We start from the raw sequence: 12,947 nt of genomic DNA, 5'->3' as shown, positions 1-12,947 counted from the left end.
GTGCACTAAAACATGGTCTTTTAGGACGGTTATTTGCTTAGGATAGGACAGTTTAACATAAGGGGCCAGTTGTTGAAACGCTAGTTAGCTTAATCAGCGGTTAACAGACATTTTCAAAACCGTGGACTGAATCATTGCAAATATTAATTGAAAACATAATGTTGTAAGCTGCTTTAGAACAACCAAAGGTATCCATACATAATCTAATCTAATGTTTATTTTGTAATTCTGCACACAAAATAAAATACAAATATTAAGCTAATCCAGGGTTAAAGTTGACTATGCTTTGAACAACTGGGCCAGGATGTCTAACAGCGATGCCCGCTCAAGAAGAGTTGATTGTGTACAAGTTTTAAATTTTTTTGACCTTTTGCAGTTAATGTAATACAAATATTTTGTCAATCCATTTTAGTAGAAAAAACTTATTTAACAGGCTTTTTTTATATAGAAAAAAGCAACTACTCAGTAACAGCGAGATTTTAGTACATAGGCTATCACATCTAAAAGAAATGTTTTATTTAACGACGCATTCAACACATTTTAATTACGGTTATATGGCGTCAGACATATGGTTAAGGACCACACAGATATTGAGAGAGGAAACCCGCTGTCGCCACTTTATGGGCTACTCTTTCCGATTAGCAGCAATGGATCTTTTATATGCACCATCCCACAGACAGGATAGCACATACCACGGCCTTTGGTATACCAGTCGTGGTGCACTGGCTGTGACGAGAAATAGCCCAATGGGCCCATCGACGGGAATCGATCCCAGACCGACCGCGCATCGAGCGAGCGCTGTACCACTGAGCCTATCACGTCTGAGCTACGGCTAAAATAATAGATGCAAATAAATAGAATCAAACAGAGTAAAATAAATGAAGACCTTATCTCATGGGCCACCTCTCAGTTAGCCAGTGTTATTAGTCTGCGATAATGTTCTGTCAAAATCGTATCTCTGCGCAAGGCAGAGTCGAAACGAAGTTTTAGGCAAAATCGTGATTGCTTCCATGATCTACTTTCACGTACTCGCCCTCAGGAGAGTTGCCACTCCTCTAAAAGATAAACACAAAGGAATGGATACAGTTGGATTTTTTTCTTTTTTCTTTTCCCCTTTTCTAAAGCGTATACACGAGCATGGTCTCGTATAGTTTAGTTTATTTGTGTGTTTTTTTTTATGTAGTCTTGTGAAATGTAACGTTGAAGCCCTGCATCCCAAGGTTATTCGGGCTGAAAATCAAACAAATGTTATAGTCCACCAAATAAAATGGTTTTAAATCAATTGTAAAGTTTGTAAGTGGTTTGGCTTAAACAATATGTATTGCCGTTAAAATCATCAGCGGTCTTGGGATTTGGCTATATACATTGGCCTATATTAAGGCGTCTCCCAAATTGTTGAAATTTATTACTCGTGTGAACAAACCGTAAGTTTGCAAATCGTCTCATAATGTTTACAAATGACCAATAAATAAATTTTGAAAAATGATCTGATTTTCCCTTAATTATAGTTTAACATATACCTTATACCATCCATACACAAAACTCTTTTCCCGTGAGTATATATTCCTTCATTAGATTGTTATTTTTAAATTATGTATATTACATAAATATATACTTTAATATGAAAAAGAAGCAAAGAAAAAGAAGAAGCTTGAAACAATACTCCATTTCTAACCCTTGCCCTACAGCAGTAGCCACCTTAGGGAAAAGCAAATCGGAAAACTTCCCGAGATCGCACCTATGATTTAGCCAAATCAGTACGTTTTTAACCGCCAACTTTGTGAAACTTTAAAACTATATTTCATAGTTTCCTCAAGTTCAAAAACCTTGAAGTCCAATGATTATCCAACCCATTGCTCCAGGACTACAATTTCACACAGAACACAAACACGTTCAAATTTGTTTTATTGAAGTCTTAAAAAGAAATATAATTTCTATAATTATCTTTAAACATAAAGTGCCAATAGAACAGAGAAGAACAAAAAATCTCTTTTAAAATGATGTCAGTTTTCGGCTTTTTGAATAAAACCGTAACCTAGGTCACAGTTCCAGACCCGCAGCTGCCCACTAACTGTCGTCTGCCCAATGTCGTCTGCCCGGTATCGTCTGCCCAGGATGTCGGTACAGATCGTCCACCAGGTGTGCTGGAGCGCGATCCAGAACGGCGAGAGAAGGCAACAGATTCTACAGCGATACCTGATCATAATACAATCTCAATTAAATGTGCATTGTTTGATTTATTCATGAATCGAATCCGCAAGGTGGTGTTTATCTTGTGTAAAGCTACTGTATCGATTTTTTGTTTTGCACACGTGACTGGGGGGTTCACAGGTCAAGGATGCGATCCCGTGGACAACGCAGATGGTGTTGTGATAAGACACGATGATGTTTTCCCCCGTAGCTATGATTTTGTAGAGTGCACTTTTAAAAATATTGATAACAGTTGGTGAGATACGGTTGCGGCTGTGTTTCACGAAAGGAAAGAAGACAAAACTTCATGTTCACACGTACTGTTATTGTGAGAGAAAAAACCCCCACCCCCAAAACCCCACATTAAACGTAATGTGAAACTACACGTGTGATTACAGATGTATATTGCGTACGGGCTCCCATTTTTGTAGCGGGGGGAGGGGGGCAGGCTGGTGTTTGCCCAAATTAAACGAAAATACCCGAATCTAAAAAACAACGTTTATTCATATTAGCATTACTACCAACAAGCTATATAGGGTTGCAAACGAATCACTTCGCATTTTTATATGGGTTATAACTAATTCTGAAAGTCAAATTATGGAAATACATGGTAAAAAAAACCCACTTAAGGTCTCAGGGTAGCACATTTTGCCAGAATAGCTCTATCATTTATGCCAGAATCTGAGGTTTTTCTCCAGCAGTAGGGAGGCAGTTGCCCGCCCACCGCCCCATGTCTCGTACGCTTATGCAAATAGGAAACTAACAACCCAAAATATCCGTCTAGCCATCCCAACCCAAGACAACCTAACTCAACTATCCAAGTATCCATCCATCCATCCATGCGTACGCCCATGCACAGATCCATGCATTCATCAAGAAACCAGTCAATCAGCCAACTGTTGATAAGGAAAGAAAGCATCCGCAGTCCCCAAGTTAAGGCTATACAAGTACATGTTACATACCATATACTGCAAATCGCGAACAATAGATTTTGTACGTGAAAACCTCTTATTTAAATGTCTAGGGCATATGACAGGACCATAGATGCTGATTAAACACTGTGGGTTTTGTGGGTTTAGTGGGTTTTGTTGATGCTCTCTAAAGTAAGGATACAAACAGATGGCAGTTTAAAAGAAAAAGAGTATGCTGCACTCCCATGAAACTGGCGACTACATAGGATAACAAACATCTTGCAAGTAGCCAGACATACTTACGTCCTATTTTAAGAATAAATAATAGTCAAATCTATTAACACTACTAATCCAATGTCAATGCATGTGGAAACTAGTACTTTTTTGGACATTTATAACATTTCGTCTTCGATTCCACCCGGCGCCATTCTGGTGCGTGATTGTCGTCAATTTCGCGGTACAACTTGCACATTTCCACTTCCTGCGATAATGAATTTCGCTTTGATGCAATGAGGAGAAAGTGCAGCACAGTCCATCGCGGTTTAAGTGGGTGGAATTATGACGGCTTTATCAGTTGGAAAACCACTCATTGTTTCAGACTGTGATGGATGTCCTCACACGTGATGTCGTGACTACAGAAGATGTGTAGAGACTTAATTTGGATTTAGAAAAAACATCGTCCATTCATGCACGTAATGGAAAGACGAAACAAAACCCAGGAAGGGTATGGCTGTTTAAGAGTGCACTCCTTTGATCAGTCGCTGTTATGTGTCAAACATATGGTAGCTGTGTCACACGATACAGAAGAGATGTTCTGCACTAAACCAAATGTTTCCAGGTCGTAGTATGAGGCGCACTGACACATCTGTCTGTAAAGATTAAAATCTGTTGCAGACGACAGAGCAATAATATAACCGTGTTATTTGTAAGATGACGTTATCTGTGTCATTGCACTAGTATAACATAGCTGTATTTAGTTGCAAGGTGCACTGGATACTGAACCCGTATAGGGTATAAGAAAACAAATGCAATGCAGGCGCGTGCGCAGGGGGGGGGGGGTTGGGGGTCGACCCCCCCCGCTCAAGGCGATTTTTTTTTTCATATCCCGATTTTTTACATTCCTGTGAATGGATATGGAAATACTGAGATGTTATCGGGCTTCGCCAGACACCTCGACCTCCCCCCCCCCCTGCAAAATTTCCTGCGCACGCCCCTGCAATGACGAACATAATTATGTTATTTGTTATTTTGAGATAAAGAAAGAAATGAAAGAAATGTTTTATTTAACGACGCACTCAACACATTTTATTTACGGTTATATGGCGTCAGACATATGGTTAAGGACCACACAGATTTTGAGAGGAAACCCGCTGTCGCCACTACATGGGCTACTCTTCCGATTAGCAGCAAGGGATCTTTTATTTGCGCTTCCCACAGGCAGGATAGCACAAACCATGGCCTTTGTTGAACCAGTTATGGATCACTGGTCGGTGCAAGTGGTTTACACCTACCCATTGAGCCTTGCGGAGCACTCAGTCAGGGTTTGGAGTCGGTATCTGGATTAAAAATCCCATGCCTCGACTGGGATCAGAACCCAGTACCTACCAGCCTGTAGACCGATGGCCTACCACGACGCCACCGAGGCCGGTTTGTGAGATAATGTTATCTGTGTACAATACATATACTAGTATAACATAGTTGTATTTAGTTGTATGGTACACTGGATACTGAACCTGTATAGGTTATAAACAAATGCAACGGCGATTTCTGTTAAAATGAGGATAAGAATTTTGTTGGAAACATTATGGGCCACATCACTATAATATAGCCAAACTGCGGAAAGTAAATGACTAATTTAGTTCCACTGAAAATTGTGCCCCCTTTTTATTTTTATTTGTTAAAGTCTGATTTGACTGTTAGGTTATGCAATGTTGAAGGCGTGTGTGTGTGTGTGTGTGTGTGTGTGTGTGTGTGTAAAACTGGATTTCTCCATGTACAATTGACTTCCAGATTATGTAGCGTGTTGCCTATAAGCAGAATGAGAGTTTCTTACTTTTTCAGATTCCTCGAATTGATGAGAAAAAAACATTCACTTTGTTAAATCTATAGCGTGTATCCCAAACACATATAGCCTACACACGTACACACATCACATATCGTTACTACGGACCTGAGCACGTCACACTGTAAACCAAAATAAATATTGTTTTCTGGTTTAATTGATACAAAGGTATGTGTACCTGACTGCTAGTACTGTATGTAAAACCAATAGTGTGTTGAGACACTTCTTATATGTGTATTACATCGATAAACTGAAATATCACCTTTATAGGAAAACGTTAACTTTGCCATTAACGGGAATTGATTTGGTGTAAGTTAACCTGTAGGATGTTTTTGTAAACAAGGTATTTTTTGCAATGCTCTATAAATAGGGCACATTATAACACGACCGATGGTGACACGGTTATGGAGAAGGGTTATTGCAGGAAACCATTAACCGAACGAACATGCGGACCAAGGTTGGCTGGTTATAAACAAATATATATATAAATTCACAGTTTGTTTTGTTTAACGACACCACTGGAGCACATTGACTTATTAATAACCGGCTATTGGATGTCAAACATTTGGTAATTCTCACATATAGTCTTAGAAGAAACCGGCTACCTTTTTTCATTAGCACAAGGTTGGTTTTTAAAATATTTATTTCCCATTGACAAAAGTTTCGCACCAGCCAGTGCACTACGACTGGTACATCAAAGGCCGTGGTATGTGCTATCCTGTCTATGGGATGGTGCATATAAAAGATCCTTTGCTGCTAATCGTAAAGAGTAGCCCATGAAGTGGCGACAGCGGGTTTCCTTCCTCAATATATGTGTGGTCCTTAACCATATGTTCGACGCCATATAACCGTAAATAAAATGTGTTGAGTGCGTCGTTAAATAAAACATTTCCTTCCTTCCACTGACAAGGCAGTACATACCACGACCTTTAATATACCAGTCGTGGGATACTGGTAGAGATAACGAAAACAAAAATCAGATAAGAGATCCACAGAAGGTTCTGTTTGTTTGTCCTGTAGAAACATTTCAGAAATGTTAGAGAGTACCGTACTAGAAAGTATTGTTTTATTTGTCTCGGTATTTAATACGTCGGTGGGCCCATTGGGCTATTTCTCGTTCCAGCCAGTGCTTCACGACTGGTACATCAAAGGCCGTGCTATCCTGTCTATGGGATGGTGCATATAAAAGATACCTTGCTGCTAATCGAAAAGAGTAGCCCATGAAGTGGTGACAGCGGGTTTCCTCTCTCAATATCTGTGTGGTCCTTAACCATAGGTCCGACGCCATACAACCGTAAATAAAATGTGTTGAGTGCGTCGTTAAATAAAACATTTCCTTCCTTCCTTATAACCGTAAATAAAATGTGTCGAGTGCGTCGTTAAATAAGACATTTCTTTCTTTCTTTTTTCGGTATTTAATATTTTGTAATGAGTGTTGATTGTTAAAGGCGCATGTTCCTTTCTACTGTGTATAACAGTGATTTTGTTGTTTACTATTTCTTATTGGGAATAATCCAGTGCCCCACGTCTGGTATATCAATGACCTTGGTATGTGTTGTATTGTCTGTTGGACAGTGCACATATTAAAACTACATTGCTGCCTAAATGAAAAAATTTACCTGTTTCATTTAATACTATGAACATCAGTTAGAATTATCAAATGTTTGATATCCAATAGCCGATGATTAAGAAATGAATATGCTCTAGTGGTGTGAAATAAAACCAAGTATAACATTTTTCTGGACAACATACATTTCTTTTCAACCTGTTTAAAATAATGTCACGATCTCTCTATCAATTAAGGTTCAGTCATGTCCATTCTTTGTGGTTATGGTCGTCTTCATAGGTCCGTACCTAGTGGAAAAAAAAGAGGGGGTAGTTTCTCTCGAAGAAAAGGTAGTTTTAAAGTGACCTTTTGGTCTAGCTGGAGAAGACCCTATATTACTTTTATATGATTAAATTTTTACTGCCCCTCACCAACAAACTAGTTATTTTAGGTTCGGCCCTATTATAATTTTTAATAGCACCCCCCCCCCCCCCCCCCCACCCTCCAAATTTGTATCACACACTGATGCAATTTTAGGGGGCGGGACGTAGCCCAATGGAAAAGCGCTCGCCTGATGCGCGGTCGGTCTAGGATTGATCCCACTCAGTGGACCCATTGAGCTATTTTTCGTTTCAACCAGTGCACCACGACTGGTATTTCAAAAATCGTGGTATGTGCTATCCTGTCTGTGGGATGGTACATCCCTTGCTACTAACTGAAGATAATTTATTATTGGGAAAGAACTAATGAAAGATCCCTTGCTACTAATGGAACAATGTAGCGGGTTTCCTCTCTAAGATTATGCATCAAAATTACCAAATATTTGACATTCAATAATCGTTGATTAATGAGCTCTAGTTGTGTCGTTAAACAAAACAAACTTTAATTTTTGATGAAATTTTATATCTCTAAACAGTCGTAATTCACAAACACAGAGTTAATTCCCCTGAGCGTCGTTCTGTTTGTGAAATTGTGATAATATCAGACTGATTTTTCTATTTACATGACGTTATATATATTTTTTATTTCTCAATATCGCGACTACATATCTCACGGAATCAAAGTCGATAAGCCAGACCAGATCAGTTCGATCTTCCCGCTATTAATACTGAATGTTTATAAGACGATTCCGCATTACTTATATATGATATACGGTTTTTCTTTGCCACACGATGCGGCTGGAAATCTGTTCTCGGATTCCCACGGCAGCGTTTTGATGAGTTCCCAGGTGATATTAAATGAGATTGGAACACCAAGGAACACTGAAGATGTCTGAGAGCTGTTAATAATTAATGTCATTAATGCCATTACTCTGTCTGCCTCTGCGTTCTGCGACGTAAATGTCTTGAGTAAAGCACAAAGGGCGTCGCTTTTTTTCCTTGCTTTTTTCGGGGTGGGGGCAGGGGGTCGCGAGTTATGTCTACGTCTGTGATAAATAGGGCCGAAAGCTGTTATGTAATCTCTTTTACCTATTTTCACAGTTTGTCGGCAACACACTGCCTCTCTGTCTCTGTCTCTGTCTCTCTCTCTCTCTCTCTCTCTCTCTCTCTCTCTCTCTCTCTCTCTCTCTCTCTCTCTCTCTCTCTCTCTCTCTCGCTCTAGGACTGTCAACCAAGTGTCGAAATAAAGATGTTAAACACCAAACAGCCGTACTTTAATATGTGCTAAGGTGTCGTTAAATCAGCATCCCTTTGCTTTGTGTTTGTTTATTTGTTTTGTTTAAATGGAGCACATTGATTAATAGTTTTATAGTGCAGCAAGGGATCTTTTATATGCACTTTTCCACACAGACAGGAAAGCACATACCATGGACTTTGTCCAGTTGAGGCCTTTTGTTACACCCATTGTGGAGAATTGTCAGAAATACCCCCAATGAGTCCGCTGACGGGAATCGATCCTAGTATCGACCACGCATCAGGCGAGTGCTTTACCACCGAGTCTATATACTGCCATGCGACTGATCGCGCCACAGGCGTACTATACTTACGGTAAACTCGCACACCGATCGACACCCCGTACGTGCTCGGTACCATCCGTAAAGGGATATTGTGTTTTCCGGGAGGTTACGAAAACACTGGTAAGCTTGCGATTTTGCGAAACGTCTTGGGCAATGTTCATTTGAATTGAACAACGGCCACAACAAAAAGAGACGGGGTCGCTGGAGTCGGCAGCACGTCACGAAGTCACGGACAGCAGCTGTTGCTGGGTGTTTTTGCCGTTTAACCGGGTCGTGACCGCAAAAACATAATCCCTTGTAACATTATAGTTCGCGGAGTTTTCTGTTATTGTAACATGTGCTAGTGCGCATACGTATACTATTCACGTAGATACAAGGCGCGGATTTAGGCAGAGGGGAGGTAAGGAGCCTGCCCCTCCCCCTATATGTTCTTGGTCAAGAATTAAGTTTGTCTTTTTTATAAAATGACGAGTCTTGTTTATTTATCGAACTAAATTACATCAACACCACCCCCAGCATTATAAAATCGTAGATCTGCGCCTACATATGACCTGTTAAACAAGAACTGAAAACCTATTACGCCGTTACCCCCGACTAGAAAATTCGGTTGTTACTCAGTATTTGTGAATAATGCAACACCATCACAGTGTTTGGTTACAAATTACTATTTTGTTTAGATGATCTTGTAAATCACAAAGCGTCGGCACTATTTATTATTCATAAAGAATGGAAGAAAACCAGAAAGTAAATAAACAGGAAACCTATATAATGACAACACACAGAACAGTCACAACACTGGGTATTCATGGAAATGACTCTTCACAGCAGTGTACATTACAAGGGAGGATCCAAGCAAGACGACCACGGGGACCTGTCCCCCCCCCCCCCCCCCCCCCCACCACCACCTAAAACGTCTCCTTTTTAACCAGTTGTTTACTATTTTCATTTCACGAAAGCCAAACTTTTGTTGAAATGCCATTTTCAGGAGTTGGCCCATGTGCTCTTTTATCATTGGTCTCTTCCCTATATACTTCTTGTTCCCTATATACTTCTTGGATCTGCCCTTGGATTATACTTCGTTAATAAATTAAACATTTTGTGCATGTTTCGTTAAACATTAATTCGTTAATTCATTCATATCAAATATTCTGCTAATTATATTATTTTATGAACTAAAGCTATATAAAGGGTTATAACCAGACACGTTTGAGAAACATGTTTATAGAATAATTGATTTGCTCTCAATAACAATGTATGTATGGATTGTTCCAAAGAAGACCACATGATATGCTAGTAAACAGTTGTAGAGGCCTGAAGAAAACTGTTTTTGATTCATATCACTCAGACTAAAAATTGCAAGCACTTACGAAATATATTTAAACGTACAATCCGCGTTTTAATTGAAAAGGTAATTACTGAGAAAAGAAATAAGGGGACACCTGGTATTATAGACGACATTTCAGTCACTATTAGCATCGTAATCGGTGGCGGTTCCAGAAAATCAATTGGGGGGGGGGGGCAGTGACATGAGGTGGAATGCCAAGGGAACTTTGGGGGAGGTTTAGATGGGGATCGTAAACAAATGAAATGCCCCCTCCCACCACCTAGATCCGCCATTGGTAATGGCTGTCTAAAGTACAATATATGTACATGTATATGTAATGTTGGACTGAATGTCAGTAACACATTTAACTTCCTGACACTGTGGGTGATGGCCCAGCCAGTGCACCACGGCTGGTATATCAAAGGTCGTGGTATGTGCTATCCTGCCTGTGGGATGGTGCATATAAAAGATCGCTTGCTACTAATGGAAACATGTAGCGGCTTTCTTCTCTAAGACTATTTCAAAATTACCAAATGTTTGACATCCAATAGCCGATGATTAATAAATCAATCGTTAAACAAAACAAACTTCTTCCTCTATGGGTGATGGTTTCGATTGCTGTCACTCTTTCTTGTTAGTTTATATGATCTCGGTTTTTGTTTTCTCCATCATTATATTCCCGAGTTTGCTGCGATTTTTAAGATGTTATCGACTAACAGAGACTTTTTAATGATTGTAATTACATATCAAATATATTTTTCTACATAAAATATTAGTGGCTGTATATTGAACGTGTTTCTGATCGTTCTAATATTTGTACTAGGTTAAATTTTATTTTATATCCTAAAATATGTTTTTTTCGTACGTACGAAATTATTTGAAAACAACATCCACTTTGGGCTTCTTAAAATATTAAGATGACTAGAAACACATTGAATATACGGATACCGATATTCTAAACAAGAAAATATATTTAATATGTAAGTTTAATCGTAGAAATATTTTATTTGTCGGAAACATCTTACAATTCAGGAATGTCCCTTTAAATGAGATCACACCACCCCTTTTGTTTATTTATTAAAACCAATTACCCATATAAACATATTCAACACACCCACCAGGTGAAAAAAAAATATCCCCCAAAATATTCTCGTCATCGTGCTACATATTCATCAAGTCTATGCACCTATCTCAGTAATGCAGCAATTGGTTTCTTCTTTAATTCTTTAGATTAGTGTTGCGATTATCATATGCTTTGGGTTGGTTTTGTTTGTTTGTTTTTTTTGTATTTTTTTGTATGGATTTCTTAGCTAATCGTGGGGTTAACGTCGCCAACTGACATGCTGAGCAATGCATCAAGTTCGAATCCCATTAATTGTACACGAATACACTTATATAGCCTATATAAACGGTTGATTTTAGATATCAAACAACCGTTAATTAAACAATGCTCTGACATGTCATTAAACACCTTCTCCCCCTCCTTTCCCTTATACTACATTGACAAAAATCTTCATTTTGTTCAGTTAAACTATGGCAGATGTTACCAAATATCAGCATAGTGCTGTAGACATCACTGTTTGAAAAATACTGTGTCTTGTCCGCGGAACCGGAAGTGTTCAGAGTGATTGATTTCCTCCTTGGTTAAAGTGACATAAGAAAGCAAATGTCAGCCGTCCGCGGACCGGAAGACTCAAACAGCTGCTCCGACGAAGCCGCCATCTTTGACATTTCGCACGACGAACTCAAATCCAGATGTACAGGGATTATCTACACTAGCTCGCAAAGAGGTTCAAAGGAAGATCTGCAAATAAAAATAACCGAAATAAGTTGTGGTGTTTTGCGGGCGTTCATATGTTGTAATATCCAAGTTACATCCGTGTTTTGGGCAATGTAGCTAAGAGGTTGCAACATTAGATGTGTTATTTTAGGATAGGTCATCATCTGTGAAGATCGGCTGCAGACATTATCGTCAAATGAAAACAGTACTCGTGTGCCGCTCTTCTTCATTCGGGAGGAGGTTGCGGAGGTTACATACCGCATACAGATGACAGATGTCAATGTCGACTAACGGTTTCATTCAAGGTTACGTACCACGTGTAGAGTCTATAAACAAACAATTTAATACAATTAAATCAAATCAAATTAAATTGTGTAGGTGTCCTGTTTTTTAAAGTCGGAAAAAACCTGCATCCATCCACTGCCTACATATGTATTTATAATCGGATATAGCTTATTTGAAAGAAAGAAATGTTTTATTTAACGACGCAATCAACACATTTATTTTACGGTTATATGGCGTCAAACATATGGTTAAGGACCACACAGATTTTGAGAGGAAACCCGCTGTCGCCATACATGGGCTACTCTTTCCGATTAGCAGCAAGGGATCTTTTATTTGCGCTTCCCACAGGCAGGATAGCACAAACCATGGCCTTTGTTGAACCAGTTATGGATCACTGGTCAGCGCAAGTGGTTTACACCTACCCATTGAGCCTTGCGGAGCACTCACTCAGGGTTTGGAGTCGGTATCTGGATTAAAAATCCCATGCCTCGACTGGGATCCGAACCCAGTGTCTACCAGCCTGTAGACCATGGCCTAACCACGACGCCAACGAGGCCGGTAGCTTACTTGATGACATGTAAAATGATTTGGAGCTGGACGCAAAATACTGCTTACCCGAGGAGGGTAGAGCCTGCCAAACCAGTTGTCACCTTCTTGGATCATTAAATATAGTGTACTTAGAGGAAACAAATTAGTTGAAACAAGAAATAGCTTTCCTAAAGGAGTATATAACTATTATAACTTCCTTGGAATTTTTTCTTCTCTAAATCATATTGTAAACATGTTTTATTTAACGACGCTCTCAGCACATTTTATTTACGGTTATATGGCGTCAGACATATGGTTAAGGACCACACAGATATTGAGAGAAGAAACCCGCGGTCGCCACTTC

General features: G+C 39.4%; 1 long non-coding RNA gene across 1 annotated transcript; it reads right to left on the bottom strand.

Moving 5' to 3' along the window:
- Positions 1-2,674: 2,674 nt before the first annotated feature.
- LOC121372541 lies at positions 2,675-8,868 on the bottom strand. The gene is made up of 2 exons (XR_005957948.1): positions 8,697-8,868; positions 2,675-3,970 (listed from the first exon to the last, which is right to left on the bottom strand). It is a non-coding gene; the product is annotated as an uncharacterized LOC121372541 (long non-coding RNA).
- Between the last annotated feature and the right edge of the window lie 4,079 nt (positions 8,869-12,947).

This window comes from Gigantopelta aegis, chromosome 4, assembly GCF_016097555.1.
Source record: "Gigantopelta aegis isolate Gae_Host chromosome 4, Gae_host_genome, whole genome shotgun sequence".
In the NCBI taxonomy this organism is placed as follows: Eukaryota; Metazoa; Mollusca; class Gastropoda; order Neomphalida; family Peltospiridae; genus Gigantopelta; species Gigantopelta aegis.
This window is presented reverse-complemented; position numbering and strand designations above follow the sequence as displayed.